This window comes from Lygodium microphyllum, chromosome 12 (assembly GCF_053477565.2).
Source record: "Lygodium microphyllum isolate KBCC chromosome 12, Lygodium_microphyllum_v1.1.10, whole genome shotgun sequence".
In the NCBI taxonomy this organism is placed as follows: domain Eukaryota; kingdom Viridiplantae; phylum Streptophyta; class Polypodiopsida; order Schizaeales; family Lygodiaceae; genus Lygodium; species Lygodium microphyllum.
Genome location: NC_141146.1, coordinates 95,855,144 through 95,871,078, shown reverse-complemented (window position 1 = coordinate 95,871,078; position 15,935 = coordinate 95,855,144).

Genomic DNA, 15,935 nt, shown 5'->3' with positions numbered 1-15,935 from the left:
TAGATCAATATGATTTATTGTTTGTAATGATATTTATATACTTTAATCCTTTATGTAGGCGAACCCTGATGCAGTTGAGGATAGCGAAGGGGGGACTCGCAGTAGCGGTGGCGGCAACGGCAACGGCACATGCAACGGTGGTGGTAGCGATAATGATGCCTCTTTTGAGGAGATATAGAGGAGCCCCATGCATGCATGCCTCCCCTTGGCTTGTAATTTTTATTTTTGATATGTATTACTTTCAGCTAGTGCTTGCGACCATGACCATGCTTGAGGTCACAAGCACTAGAACTCATAATGTAAAAACGTTTTCATCTATATATATGAAATTTCGTGTGCTACATACATTGTTTTGTTTTCAGTATCCAATCTTCGAAATAATATTTCTCTATTTTCCCTAAGTATACAATTTGATGTTGATGGGGGGGGAAAAAACCAGAGAGCATGTGGCCTGCATGCTCTCTGGTTTTTTCTTTTCATACCTCTATTTTGCGCGTTTATCAGCGTGTCTAAATTGTAGGATAAATGCACGTCTATTCTCGTCAAAAACTTTCAAAGTAAACGCGGTTTTAGATGCATAGATACACGCGTGTATAGACGCACAATATAAATATATCCGCTTTTTTATAAATATGATTATATATTTACATAGCGTGTTTATATCGACGTCTATAGGCGCGTCTAAGTGTGCGTCTACTTCTGCCTATAAGCGCGCTTTTAGACGCGATTTTGTAGACGCAAAAATAGACGCGTTAATAAACACGCCCGACTTTTTTTTTCACAATTCAAATATTGCGTCTACAAGCGCGTCTATGGAGCCTTTTTGTTGTAGTGCTACTTCTCTTGGGCCTCTAATAGTTATTGAAGCAAGGTTTCCTTCCTTTTGCAAGGTACAAGTGGTGGGGTAGGCTTTTATTGCTCAATGGTGGTAGCTACTTCTCTTGGGCCTCTAATAGTTATTGAAGCAAGGTTTCCTTCTTCTTGCAAGGTACAAGTGGTGGGGTAGGCTTAAGACATTGGTTTGCCCCATGCTCAACTTTCCTACATTGAAGGCAAAGATTACCTTGGCTACAAGAACTGCTAAGTGAATATGCTTCTTGATGTGGTCAACATTGCATTGCACTTGGCATTTGAAGGGCCAATCTAGCCAAATCTCTAAGCTTACATCTTCTTTCCACGAGTTCTTTGCATGAGCTTGCACTTGACTAACAATAAGTATGAAAGGTGGAGCAAGAGCGGAAGCATAAGAAAAAGCAAGAAAGAAGGAAGAGGTATGGAGGTTCAAGCATGAGATAGCAAGATGGTGTGTGAAACCCTTAAAGTGTCAATTCATAAAGAGAGAGAGAGAGAGAGAGAGAGAGAGAGGGAAAGAGGGAGAAGGGAGGGGGGAAGAGAGAGGAATGTGTGAGACGAACCAAGAAAATAAGTGATAGAGTGATAGAGAGTAAATTAGGGTAGAAGATAAGATGATATTATTGTTCTTCACTAGCCAAACTTCTGTATAAATGTGTTTAAATATCTTTGATCAATTCTTCTTGAGAGAGAGAGAGAGAGAGAGAGAGAGAGAGAGAGAAGAGAGAGAGTATTTTGGATAGAACAGAAGATAAGATTGGATGCTGACTAGAGGTAGATTAAAAGCTCAGATTACAGGCAGATTAGGGATTGATTAGGGTCTATCATGACTGAAATCAAGAGAAAGAGACAAGAACCAACTGGGTAAAAGAGAACACAGATATAATGAATCAAAGGGGTGTAATTGTGTGATTTGAGCCAATCAAGAATTAGCTGCATGCTGCTGGATTGATACTTTTCTTTACAGGATGCAGGTGCAAGACGCACCAAGAGAAAGAGAGATATTCACTTTTGATTGGAGGATGAATATGCACCAATGTTCAAAAGAACTATAGAAAGGGATGATGCAATAAGAAAACATGGATCTTTGGGTTGATGGGTGCATTTATCCACCCGATCCAATCACTCAAAGGCCACCACAATTTGAAGGGCTTACATCATTTGTAAAGTTTGTTTGTGAAGGCAATGAAGGATTGTGTGGATACACATGCAGACTTGTCACACAAGGATTAGCAAGGGTTCATCAAGCCTTGACAAATATGCAGATAAGATTACAAGGGAATATGCAGTCTTTGATGGAAAAGAATATGTTATTGGCTAAGAAGAATAGGAAAAACCAGAGCCTATAACAAGCAATGTATGCCATTGAAGATGCTATGTAGGCTACACATGTGCAAATATGGAGTTACACCTCAAGAGAAAGGCCCTATAGACGCACACTGTACACGTGAAATAGTGGCCGCATTTATCAGCGCGTCTATTGACACTAGTATATAGAACGCCTCTATATACCCACGTTTTTAAACGCGCTTATAGATGCAAAAATAAACGCATATATTTTTCATTTCTCATAAAGTCCCTAAATATGACCAAACATCTTAACAGCTAGTATTTTTTTGAATACATTACCAACTTTACTTCTTTCTGAGTATTACAAATATACATCCAATCATTCAAAGCTAATTATATATGCTACAATGAATGGTCAATCTCATCTTCAATGAGATCAGCCCTTGCTAGACTATCTACCTCTAGGTCTATGTTACCAATAGGCAATGAAACAAATAAGTCTATCCCACTGTCAGATGTATTGCTATGCTCAATTTCTTCATCATCGTCTGCAACCATATAATTGTTATCCTCTTGTGCGCTTCCTTGAACATCCTTGCAGGGATCATCTTGCACTGCATCATGTATATCATTGATAATGGCATCATCATGTGCATCATCATTGATTGTTGGATTGTCATCAACTATCTCTATGTTGGTAGCATTGCCATATATTGTTTTTGAACGATTAGATATGGGGATGACGTGCCACCATCGGTTATTTTTTACCGTTGGGAGATACACAACTTGCATTTAAAAAACAAAAAGTAAAAAACTTAGATATTTATTGTATTTTGAGAATGTATCAAGAAGTAATATATATGAAAATAAATAGCTTCTAATATACATGCTCGCATTGTTGAGGTAGTACGAATGTGTCATTTTTGCCTTGGTAAAATTTTGTAGAGTCAATCACTACAAAACCACTTGGATGATGTCTAATTGTGCAATGCTCACCCGTTGTTACTACTTCTTTAAACCACTTCACATCTAGTACATATATAGAAAATCGCCTAAAGTCAAGCTTCAAAATATCTTGGATCAAGCCACAATAACCTTCCATGGTGCCATTAGTATCCTGGAAGTTTGCAAGGATACCACAATCCTGGGTATTTCTCTTATCATCTATACGTTGAGTTCGAAAATGTTTGCTTCATATTAATAATTTAGTTAAAGATGAAACATGTGAAATTATTATATCATATATAACTAAAGATAATTTAATTATAAGTATGTCTCACCTTTGATAAGCAATCTCGTGCGTATTCCCACTCCTCTTGCGATATATCCATCGCCTCCTCTTTTTCATCTTCTCCATTTCTTCATGTAGCCAATCTATATCAATATGACGTGGAAGCGTACTTAAATGTTCTGAATATATTACATTACGTCAATGTCTAGCACGAAATGCTTGCCTTTCGCTTACTCTTCTTGCCCTTGCTTCTTTATATCGTGTCACCCATTTGCTCATTACTTCGCTGTTAAGAACACAAAATACATTTAACTTATGAAGTTCCTCTTTCATTAGCACTTTGCTCCTTCCTTTTCCTTGAGGTATTATAGAGGTCATCCTCAAATCTTCATCATCTTTCCATAGTCGTGGTAAAGAGGAGTCCACTTTAGTAAGATATTCAGAGATTTTTACAAGGGATGATTGCACTAACCAACTCTCAGCCTTGCTTTCCTTGGGCTGTGCATTTTGCCTTACAAAATCTTTTAGGGTTTTCATAAAGCACTCTAGAAAAAACATCCACCTTGCATGAACTACCCCACAAATTGTGATCTCATCAATCAGATGTACGAGTAAGTGTACTTGAGTAGTAAAAAAGGAGTGAGAAAAAGTTTCCTCCACCAAACAAACCACCTCAATGGACAATACTCGAGCCTGTTTCAAGTGGGTTTACTATGTGATGTACGTAATATGTAAACTAAAAAATAAATATAAAGTATACATACCTTGCAAGCTTACCCATCTTGTAAATGATATTATGCACATCTTTTGAAACACAATGGGATATGCTAATAGGAAGGATGAACTGTATGTAAATATTCATAAATTGTTAATTAGTCTACATAGTTACTCCACTAATTAATATATTTATGGCTATGAAAATCCTTACCTGAATCATTTTGTGCTAATCGTGAGACTTCAAACCAGATAGTTGCTCCACACCTCTTTTCTTTTTCTTTATGAAGGCTTCCTTGAGGCATGTCATATATCCTATGGGAGTTCGAAAGCTACATATCTGCTGCTTCACCATCTTTTCTTCGATCTTCGACAACATCCAAGGTGCACGCAGTAACTCGATCTTTCCTCTGGGTCTGATGTGTGGCCAAGCTCATCTCATACGTCCAATGTTATGTAAATCCTCCCTTACATTGACAAAATCACGAGCCTTGATTAAGTGATCCCATAATGTAGAGGCAACATTCTTGAATATATACATGGGGTCCAACAGGTGATTGATCTTGAGTTCAGTCCAATATGGGAGACGAAAAAATATAGAGAATCTAAGGCACAAATAATATATTATTTCTCATTCTCATAATGGAGTGTACTTTAAAGACAAACAAAAGAATCAAACTAGTTACCAACTCATACCGAGTGGAGGATGATCATTGGCATGTGTCCAAGTGTCCTTCTAATCTTGAATGGTCAGAGATTATGGAGTTCTTTTATTCGTGGGGGTTGCATATTTGGGGTGGTCAATAGGAAGAAAACGATGATGATTGTCATAGATAACTTTCTTCAAGCGTGTCGGTCTAGAAGAAACCAGAGAGGGACTGCAAATTGGACATGGATGATATCCTGATGTAGTTAAACCTGTAAAAATAAGTTGATTAATGATGACATATATTTGATTAAGGGTAAGAATGAATAAAATAGAGCATGCAACTACCTGAACACTCTCCATAGCCTGGAAAGTCATGCATGGTCCACAACAACATGCCCTTTAAAGTGAAATCTCTAGAGGACAATGATGCACTCACATCTTGCACCTCAATACCTCTCCATAGCATTTCTAGCTCCTCGATCAAAGGCTCTAAGTAAACGTCCATATTTTTTACTTTGTGTTTTCCAGGAATCAAAAGGGACACCATTACATGTCCTTTTGTTATTGCCATGGACGGAGGGATATTATAGTTCACCAATACCACTGGCCATACACTACATGAGGTGCTTTTTATGCCAAATGGATTTATTACATCTAATCCTAGGCCAAATATCAAATTTCTCGGCTCTTCTTTGAAAGTAGGCCACAAACTGTCTATGTGTTGCCAAGCTGGTGTGTCTGGAGGATTTCTCCACTTTCCATCACTTGAATGGTGAGTATCATGCCATGATATGAGTCTCGCAATAGATTCACACTTAAACATAAGTTGAGTACTTGGAATAATAGGAAAATGTTGCAAAATCTTACGAGACACATCCATTGATTTCATCTCCTGGTTGTATCTTGGTTCACCATAAATAAGACACTGTCGTGTAGATGCATGATCCCCACGAAACAAGATGCAATCATTGATACATGCATGGATTTTAACGTAATCAAGACCTCCAAGAGATGTCAAGAAACGCCTTGCTTGCTCCCTTCTACTTGGTAATTTATTTCCATTTGGAAGCATTTGTGACAATAACCTGCATATATTGTGCAAACAAAGTTGACAAACCGCGAATATTATCTAGAAGCATTTATGAATTAATATCAAATGATATATACTTCAATAATGCATTCAAGCTAGCATTACTCCATCCATAAATGGTTTGTAACTTCAGTATCTTGAGAGATGCACGTAGAACGAAGTAGGTGCAACCTTCGTACAATGGAGTATTTGACGCTATGTGTAGCAGGTCATCTGTCTCTCTAGTGGCGCCCTCCCCTCAAACCTCATGGGAAAATAAATCGTGCACCATGTTGTCCAAAATCTCTTCCTCCAAAACTTGATGGGGCATTTGAAGAGGGCTGCTATCGTTGTCATCAGTCTCTACTCTTCTTAAGGACTCTGCCTCCTCGCGTCGACGCTTCACAGTGTCGAAGGGTTTTTCAAAAGCAAAGTCGCATCTACAGAAGACCTTGACAAATTTCAAGATAGAAGATTAATCTATCGAGATCAGATTCAATTTGAAAGCTCAATTTTAGATGGCTCTCTTAGGCTTCTCTTCCACAGAAAAAGCAACTCAGGCTCCCCACTTGTGTCAACTGTTAGCCAAGTAAGTTTGGTACAGTTTTGGAAGATACATCTCTCTTGCACAGATTAAAATTTTGTAACAATCAACTAGGTCTGGTGCAATTTTGCATAGATATACACAGCTCTTGCACGGTCAAAACTCTGTCACAGGTCTCCCAAAATACATTACTCTCCACCAAATAGAACAAGATCAAACTTGTGTAACATGCATTTTCATTACCGTGTCGATGTTTCTTTGAACTGATTCAAAGGCATCTGAACCTAAACCAGGGCATCAGCAAGGAAAAGATAACTGATTGAGCAAATCAAGCTCATAGCTGTCACTCTTACGAGCTACATTGACATTGGGTTTACAGAATATAATGCAGCATTTGAGAGTCTGCAACCCTGGTTGCCCAGAACAATTGAAGCATATTCACAATTTTTAATCATATTCAGGCTTTGCGGTACTTGCCCCTGTTCCACAATGTCCAGCAGCCAACACATTCCTGTATGGTTTTTCCCTGAACCCACTGAGATAAGAAGCCTCCAACAACATTGCGAAGATCTGTCCTAAATCTCCTGATGTTTTCAGGCAATTGTGTCAGTGTGAGGAGGGCGATCACCAAATGTCAAACTGGTCACGATTTTCTCATGTCTGGATCTCTGCAAACTGCGCCCTTTCACATAATCCATCACATAGAATGGTGTACCAATAATTCTAGGATCATTACACATACACTACACCTTGGGCACCGGAACTTCAGTTTTTGTACCCAATGCAGAAAGCACCTGGTACTCTCTTTTTATGGCATGGGCTCTTCTTCCATAAGTCTCTAAGCCAATAACATCAACATTTGCTCTATGGATAGATGCAAGTGTTTTAGCTATAGCAGAATATACAATAGAATGATCTTCATGCTTCAGCTCCTTCCATCCTGGATCAATGAATATGTGCCTTTTCCTTCGTGCAACAGCTTTACGGGTATATCAAGAGTATTGTTCCCTATTTTCTTTACTTCGAACAATCCAATACGTGTTCCAACATCAGACTCTTGCAACTCCTTAGGGCAATTGACAATGACAGCTCCACAAGCTTTCGCAATTCTGTTATTGTCAACTTTCCGTATTCTTCCACTCATATTATTTTTACTTAAGTGGTGACAGGCAAGGTCGCTGATTCCTTTCTCAGTTATGACCAAGTCTAGTTTCAAACTAGCGATCTGTGTACAAAGATTCAATATATGTCCTTGCATTCTGTGATGAAGAAAAAAACTCGTCCCATGACAATCTTCTTCTTTTTCTTCCTATTGGGATCAAAAGGAGCCATCTTTTCTGAAGTCTGCCTCTCCTAGAACACCTCCATCTGCCGATTCCCCAGAAGCTTTTCTTTTCGATACTTTTTTTTCCCAGAAATCTCTTCTGCCCAAAAAAACGGCCTCTTTTTCTGCTATTCTCAGACCACACTCAGCTTTTTCCTACCGAAAAGCGGCCTTCTCTTTAGAATGATCAACAACAAAGTTTTGTTCACAGCTCTCTGTTCAGCAAGTCGGCCTTGCTGGATTACAAGTACATCTAATGCAAGTTTCTTGTAAGCACATTCAATCCCTTTTTCTTCAATAGTTAGCACAGTACAAAACTGAAATACTTGAACCTCTTTCTTCTGTCCAATATGGTGAGCTCGGTCCTAAGCTTGTAAATCGACCTATGGATTTCAATCATTGTCATAAAGAATGACAACATCAGTTGTTGCCAGATTAATTTCAACTGTTGCCATTGATGTCACTTGAAATCCTTCCCTCCACTTTTTGCTGATCCACTTGAAAGGGAATGAATCCCTTACTTTGTCTTTTTCTTGGTCCCACTCTTTGTACATGCTGAGATCTGGCATTGTGATTCGATGTGCTTGAAAAGAACATCCTTGACAACGATCACATATACATTTGATTTTCCATTGTAGCTAAGCGTCTCGATTATGAAGACGCAATGTCTTATCCTCACTGGAGGATGTATTGTTTGTTGACTTAGCATGTCCCATACAAGTAAAAGATGACGACATAATTACACCTGAATCATAAGGACATATATGATCTCATTTGGTATATATGTCATATTCCCTAAATGCATTGATACTTACAACATGGAGGCAAACATTTTGATATTAAAAGACTAGGAAAGTCATGTTGATCCAAAAACAACCAAAAGCTAGCATTTAATCAATTTAATTGTAATTGCACGTCTATCAGCGCGTGCAATGTCTTAACCAGTGCTTTCTTGCATTTTTTGTGCGTTTTCTGCTGTTTGAGCTCGACATCACTAATCATGTCTATCTATCACTTCATGAAGACAATGAGGGAAGGAAATAAGAGTAAAAAGAGGACAGGAGGATTGGAAGAGCCAAAGAGTAAAGAACAAGAGCCAAATGGCAAGGAAGAGAAGAAGAATCAAGCAACCTACCAAGGGAAGGGAGAATGAGGACAAGGAGCTTGCAACCTAGCTGCCACCCGTTGGAATAAGCAAAGAAGGTGAGTTCTTCTTCTCTCTCTCAATCTTGTTTGCTTTCTCTTTGTTTGCTTCTCTCTCTCTCTCTCTCTCTCTCTCTCTCTCTCTCTCTCTCTCTCTCTCTACATGCTTTAGACTATCATCTATGGAGGTTTTTTGTGTGTTTTTTTATAAGAGTTTGCAAAGTATGGTCTGACTTTGCGCGTCTAGATGACAGTGTAGACACAGGTATAGATGCACGAATTGACGCACTGACAGATGCGGGTATAGACACAGGTATAGACGTAGTGTGTAAAATGTTTTATCTACACATGGTAGTAATGGATTTTTGCTTGAGTAGATGTGGAATCCTAGATCTTCCATCACTGATCCTGAGTTGGAACACATGAACAACACCTTAGCGGAGTTTTCTAGAGATGTTAGTAGTTTTTTTGGAGGTTTTTCAAACAAGGAGCAATTCATGGGGAAGATGGCCAATTATCTTGGTTGCCCTCCCACTATAGAGGAGGTTTTTAGTGTCATGTTTGGGACACCTATCACATCTTTGCCTAGCACTGCCCCACCAAACCTTGGCACACCAAACCTTGGTACACCTCTACTAAGAGGTACTCCACGCACTATGCATACACACAAATCAACTGATGTACAGGGATCAGCTGAAGTACATGGATCGGCCAAAGTACGTGCATCTGCAAAAAGCACGTGCATTGAGTGAGGTAGAGGGTAGTGCTTGTCGAGGGAGTAAGGAGAGTCGTGCGGGAGGACGAGGAGGTCGAGGGATTTGTAGGGGTTGCTTAGGAGGTGGCTCTTGATCACCCTCACTGGGAAATGAGAGAGGTGAGCCTCCACAAATGTATTACTCTGTCACAGATGGTGGTGGTATCTTGCATAACCCTGAGGGGAGGAAAGTGTTAGCCTACTTGAGGAGTGTCGTGCATGCCACATACAAAGATTGTATGATTCCCTTCAAGCACTTAAAAAATAGTTTTTTGCAAGAGGTGTACATAGAAGGTACCCTAATCCTGAGAATTCACGATTCTCAGATGATTGGGGATGGTCAAAGGTGAGAGATGCACTTCATAACAAGAGGTTTCACCTTATGACGCACACCAAGGAGTCACTGCAGAGACAAGAGTAGGGGTGCCCTGGATATGGCCAACCACCCAATTGCCACCACAGGGAGTGGAAAGAGGCCAAGAAGAGAGCAGTAGAGAAAATGACAAGTCACCAACATTCATAGGCGCGACGTATCCAGAATGGTCGTCGCATTGTGGATCGGGTGGCAGGGAGTCATGGGAGGCTGAGTTTGTAAGTATTATTTGATTTTTTTTTAAAATTTAAATTTTATAATTTGTTTCAATTCATTATGTAGTGTGTTTTAATACGTTGTATGTTCAATTTTTTTGTAGTATCATATCGTTGCTAGGATACCTACTCCTAGAGAGGTAGGCTACCATCGAGGTCATAACTGAACGTCCACTTGGCAGCATTTCTATAAGGAGGGACTCATCAGGGAGGAGCAATATAATTGTGCCATAAGGATTCTACAACCAGAAGAGGTATGTTTTATTTTTTACATGAAAAGTATAGGTAGCTCTAATTTATTGTTTGTAATGGTATTTATATATCTTAATTCTTTGTGTAGGCAAACCCTGATGCAGTTGAGGATAGCGAAGGGGGGACTAGCAGTAGCGGTGGTGGCAGTGATAGCGGCACCAGTAGCGGTGGTGGTAGCGACGATGATGCCTCTTCTGAGGAGATGTAGAGGAGCCCCATGCATGCATGCCTCCCCTTGGCTTGTAGTTTTCATTTTTTATATGTATTACTTTCAGCTTGCGACCATGACCATGCTTGAGGTCACAAGCACTAGAACTCGTCATGTAAAAACGTTTCATCTATATATATGAAATTTCGTGTTCTACATACATTGTTTTGTTTTCAATACAAAAATCTTCGAAATATGTATAAATGTTTCAGCATAATACGCTCATGTTTCAGCACAGTACGCTCATCATGTGTTATTATTAATATATGGACTCTGGCTCTCCACATTCTTTTGCTTTCAGTATAATAATCTTTCTATGTTTTCCCTAAGCATACAATTTGATGTTGATGGGGGGAAAAAAACCAGAGAGCATGTGGCTTACAAAGCCACATGCTCTCTAGTCTTTTTTTTTCATACCTCTGTTTTCCGCATCTATCTGCGCATTTAAATTGCAAGAAAAAATACACGTTTATTATTGTCCAAAATTTACAGAGTACACGCCTTCGTAGACACACAGTTACACGCATATATAGACGCAGAATATGAATATATCTACTTTTTTATAAATATGATTATATATTTACGGAGTGCGTCAATAGGCACATCTATATACGCGTGTAGGTTTCACTATAAGCACACTTGTAGACGCGAAATTTTAGACGCGGTAATAAATGCACCCAAAATTTTTAAACACGGTTCAAATATTGCGTCTACAAGCACGTCTATGGAGCCTTTTTGTTGTAATGTTACAATCTAAAGTTATGGACTTGGAGAAGGAGAATTAAAACATAAAGAGGAAGCTCACAAAAACTTTGGAGATTGGGCCCACTTTAAAAACCAAAGAAGCATGTTGGCACATCCGATTAGTTAAACCAATTCACCAATTAACCAAAGGAAGTGGACAATATCATAGATGAATATATGTTCAATCTACAACAATGAGAAATATCTTCCCTCATGTAGAGAATGATACTATTGCCAAAGTCCTAAGCAAGGATATGGTCAAAAATGCATTGGAAAATCGTAAATTCAGGGACATTGTAGATGGTGTCGCAACTGAACATCTTAGGGATGTGAGCAACTTGTTTACTGCTACACATGCTCAAGGATTATGTGACAAGGTGGCAATGAGTTCTGAGTAATATAGTATGCTCTATCAACAATTGGATAGAGGATTTAAGCAAGCCTTCAAAACTAAGCAAGTAATGCCTCTGCCAAAACCATTTCACGTGAAGAAGGCTGGAAAACAAATAAATGAGAAAGTTTTAGAACTAATTGGTGAGCCAATGCATCTAGAAAATACACACATATTGAAGCATGGTTCCAAAGAAGTTGCATTTGTATTGAATGCATCCAACAACTTTGTATTGGATATATGTAGGGTTCAAATTGCTATGGTCAAGCTCTACAATATGTCTATGGAAGAATGTAGAGGCAAGCTTAAGTTTGTCCTCAAACTTGATGAGAGAGATTATTAAGGGGCAAGAACTTGAACATGTGAGTATAACACTTATAAATCGAGCATTGGATCCCAACATCGATGAAAACCATCCTTTATACTTACAGTCAAAGAATGAAATATGATGGCTTCTAGCATTTGAAGTACCAAAGAAGGACAATGAAGTACTTAAAGCTTTTTATAACCTCACTAGTATACCCATTTTTATTCAACAACAAAATAATGGAGCAATTTTACACATCGAGGGGTTTGGGAACTATCAAGTTGAATGGCATCTTGCAGGTGATTTAAAAACATTGAAGTGTATGTTTGGTTTATCAAATGCAGTGTGAATGCAAAATTTCGGTACATATATTGCATGCAAACTAGGAAGAAAGGGAAAGATGGAAAGAAAGAATGGCTTGCCAAGGCAGGACAACAAGGTGCTCCAACATGTGATCAAAAAGTCATGAAAAATGGAATGCTAGTTCCAATGGATTCAAACTGGTGCCCTATTTTAGAAATACTACTAACAAGGGTTCACTTTTGCACATTGCGTTGTTTGGTTAGAATAATTGAGAAGCTAGTATATGAATATATATGCTTTGCATTGCATACAAGATGCAACCTGTGTCAGAAGCTGATGCTGCTGCAAGAAGGTAGAACGAGTCCTCTCTGAAGTTGGATTGCATAGGAAGCAAGTAGAAATAAAAAAGGATGAGGAAAAATCGGAAAAGAGTGGAAATATCCCTTGTAAATCATGCTTTGGTGGACCCAAGGCTAGGAAGTTTATATCTCCATCTCAAGATGAGGAAGGCAATATACTTGTAAAACAACCAGAGAAGTATAAAGCATAGAAAAAGTTGCACCTTGCTGTTCCGGATTGGAGCAATGGGGGATGAACGAGGATTACAAAGGCAGAAGTGTGGATACACCTAGATAGATTAGCAGCTCTCTTACAAAAATTGAGGTTTAGGGATGGTGATGCCAATACAATTAAAGAGATAGTTGTTACATTTCATATGTCCATGGTGGAGGCATGGACTACAAATACTATGTATAACACACTACAAGGTCAATATTGTCACCATTACAAAAAAATATCATTATTTCGAATTATTTTGTGTTTCTAATCTCTCTTCTTGTGCAGCATATACTTGAAGCACATGGTCCATACTTTGCAGATCAAGGAAGTTTGGTAGTATGGTCAACTCAAGGCATGGAATGATCTCATTGGCAAGCTCGCTGTGCTTTTCAAAAGGCAACTAATCATGGCGGTGGCATCAATGATTCCAATTCTATGAGGCAATTATTACAATGGTGGTATAGGAGATTAGAGATATGATACGAGGAAAAAGAAAAGAAGTCCAAAACCTCTCAACCAAAATTTATAAGTAGGGCAATATATGAAGTGAGAAAAGCAAGATGTGAAAACAACATAGCTAGACAACGCCACACACAATGGTTGGCAACCCAAGAGAGAGATGGCAAGAAATGGAGACCTAGATAAAGATAATACTTTTGATGCATTTAGAGTCCACGAGAGAGCATAGGTACCTAGGATATGACACATCAATACTCCTATCTTTAACATGAGATATCTTGCAAATTTTGTTTAAAATTTCGAAGGTTTGTCACTATGTTTTTCAAAGTCGATTTCGAACTATGTTTTTTAATTTTAAAGTTCATTTACACCACAGTAAGTATAAGAGTTTCATACTTAAGTCAAGTCTCTCCTTTCATTTTTTCCCATTACTCTTCACTCTACCCTCCACCTTTCTATTCTTCATTATCACAACCATGGCATGTTCCAAGCTTCCTACCAAGAAGGTGCCTGCAAGAGCAAGAGCTCAACACTCTTTCAAATCTAGTGAGCGTACTGTGAGTGACAAAGGTCCCTTGGTGGCCGACAAGAGTGGCCCTACTGCAGCTAATAATGGTGGTGCTACTGTGTCCAACAATGGTGGCCCTAGTGTGGTCAATAATGATGGTTCGCCATTGTCCAAAAATGGTGGTCCACGTGCTCTAGTTGCTCCACCTCCCACTACTAGTCCAGCTAGTAATACACGTCCTCCAACATGTAAGAAGCAAAGATGGAGACCATGCATAGCTGCGCTACGTGAGATAAGGAAATTCCAGAAGAGTGCCAACTTGATTATTCCTAAGGTATCATTCTCTAGGTTCGTGCGAGAAATACTACAAGATCTGTAGTTAGAACATCATCACAAGTTCTTTTCAAGGAACCAGCTAAGGAATAGAGTAGAGATCAACAAGAGATGAAACAATACACATGCAAGAGTTCAGAGGCTCAAAGTATCCCAAAACCAATCCTTGATTAAGAAAACATGTTTACAATGAGTCTCCCCTTCACCATGTCCTGTTTCACCCTTCTATATTCAACGTGCACCAAATGTTAGCTTCTACTCTCTTGTGCAATCAGAAAAGCTAATGGTTCTGTTGGCTTTTAAATGGAAGTAAAACCCTAGGGTACTTGATCAGAAATCTCCCAGATAGCTCCTTTTTCTTTCTCCCCATCCAAAGCGTTGTTTGTTTCTTGAAAACTGCGATTGCATTTCATACGAAATAGGCATAGGAGTTCGTGAAAGTTGCTCGTCTCGCATGGACACTTTGTGAGATGGGAGCAAAGGATGATGAAAAGTACTCAACTCAAGGAAAATACAATATGGAGTAAGAAGAATGGTTAGATTTCACATTCAATCAAATACATATGTGGGAAAGGTAAGACAGAAGAAGTTATGTATGTGTTCAAACTTGCTTTTCATTCAAGATCAAGATACAAAGAAATTATCTTCCAAGTTAAGAGATCCATTCCATGGTATAAGCACTAAAATATGGATAGAGGATATCACAATTGTATGATAAGATGTGGTGAGTATGCGAGAGCAATTTGATATGCGTCAATTGGACGATTAGTACAATGATGAAGCATCCTTTTTTTAATGCTTTGGTGAAAGTTATGAACTTGCTAAAGCCTTGATCTTGTTGTGGCCTTATGTCATCTTCATATTCTTAGTTTATCTCCGCAAAGGTGACAATCTTCATCAGCAAAGCCTTTGTGAAATCATATGCATAAAGGTTGGGTTGGTAGGCACTCCAAGAACTCTAGGACCCCCATGATCTGAATAGAATATGAAAATATGATCATTGGGGCCACTTTCAACTACCTTTCTACTACCTCCAGTCAAGGCACAGGGTTGAAAGGTGATCCCATACCTTTACGTAGCCATGATTCCAATCTTTTGGAACCTCGATGATATTAGTTGCCAACACATCTATGTGCATGTCGAATAATCCTTTTGATTTTCACAAATTGAACATGTTTAGTCTCAAGACAAGGATAGATAGACAACCCTTTGACTTCTATTCAACTTAATATGTGTCTTCCAAGATACCGGCTTCTAGATAGATGTTAGACAGATATACATAAGCTAGAGTATCCTTGCGATCAAGTTGTATAGCATGTTCAAACACTTCACTTGCAAGCTTCTTATTGCCCCACGTTTGACAAGCACCCAACAACATATGCCACACCACAAGATCAGCCTCAAATGACATCTTTTTTGTAATGAGTAATGCTTTGTCTAGTTGGCCCTTCTCCATTAAACATGCATGGTTGCATGCCATAAGCACACTGATGAATGTGACCTTACTCGGCTTAAAACCTTCAAAAACTAGTTGATAAAAAATGTGAAAAACATTCTCATTCAGTCCAAGCTGTGTATATCCTCTTAAGTTCATTCCATCACCCAATATTGATGTCAAACAAGACTTTTCTATCTTTGTGATGATTGAGTGGTAGTTCAAACTATACTTTTGGTGGTGTTGCTAATGCGTGCTCTTTCATCCCATGTATGTTCC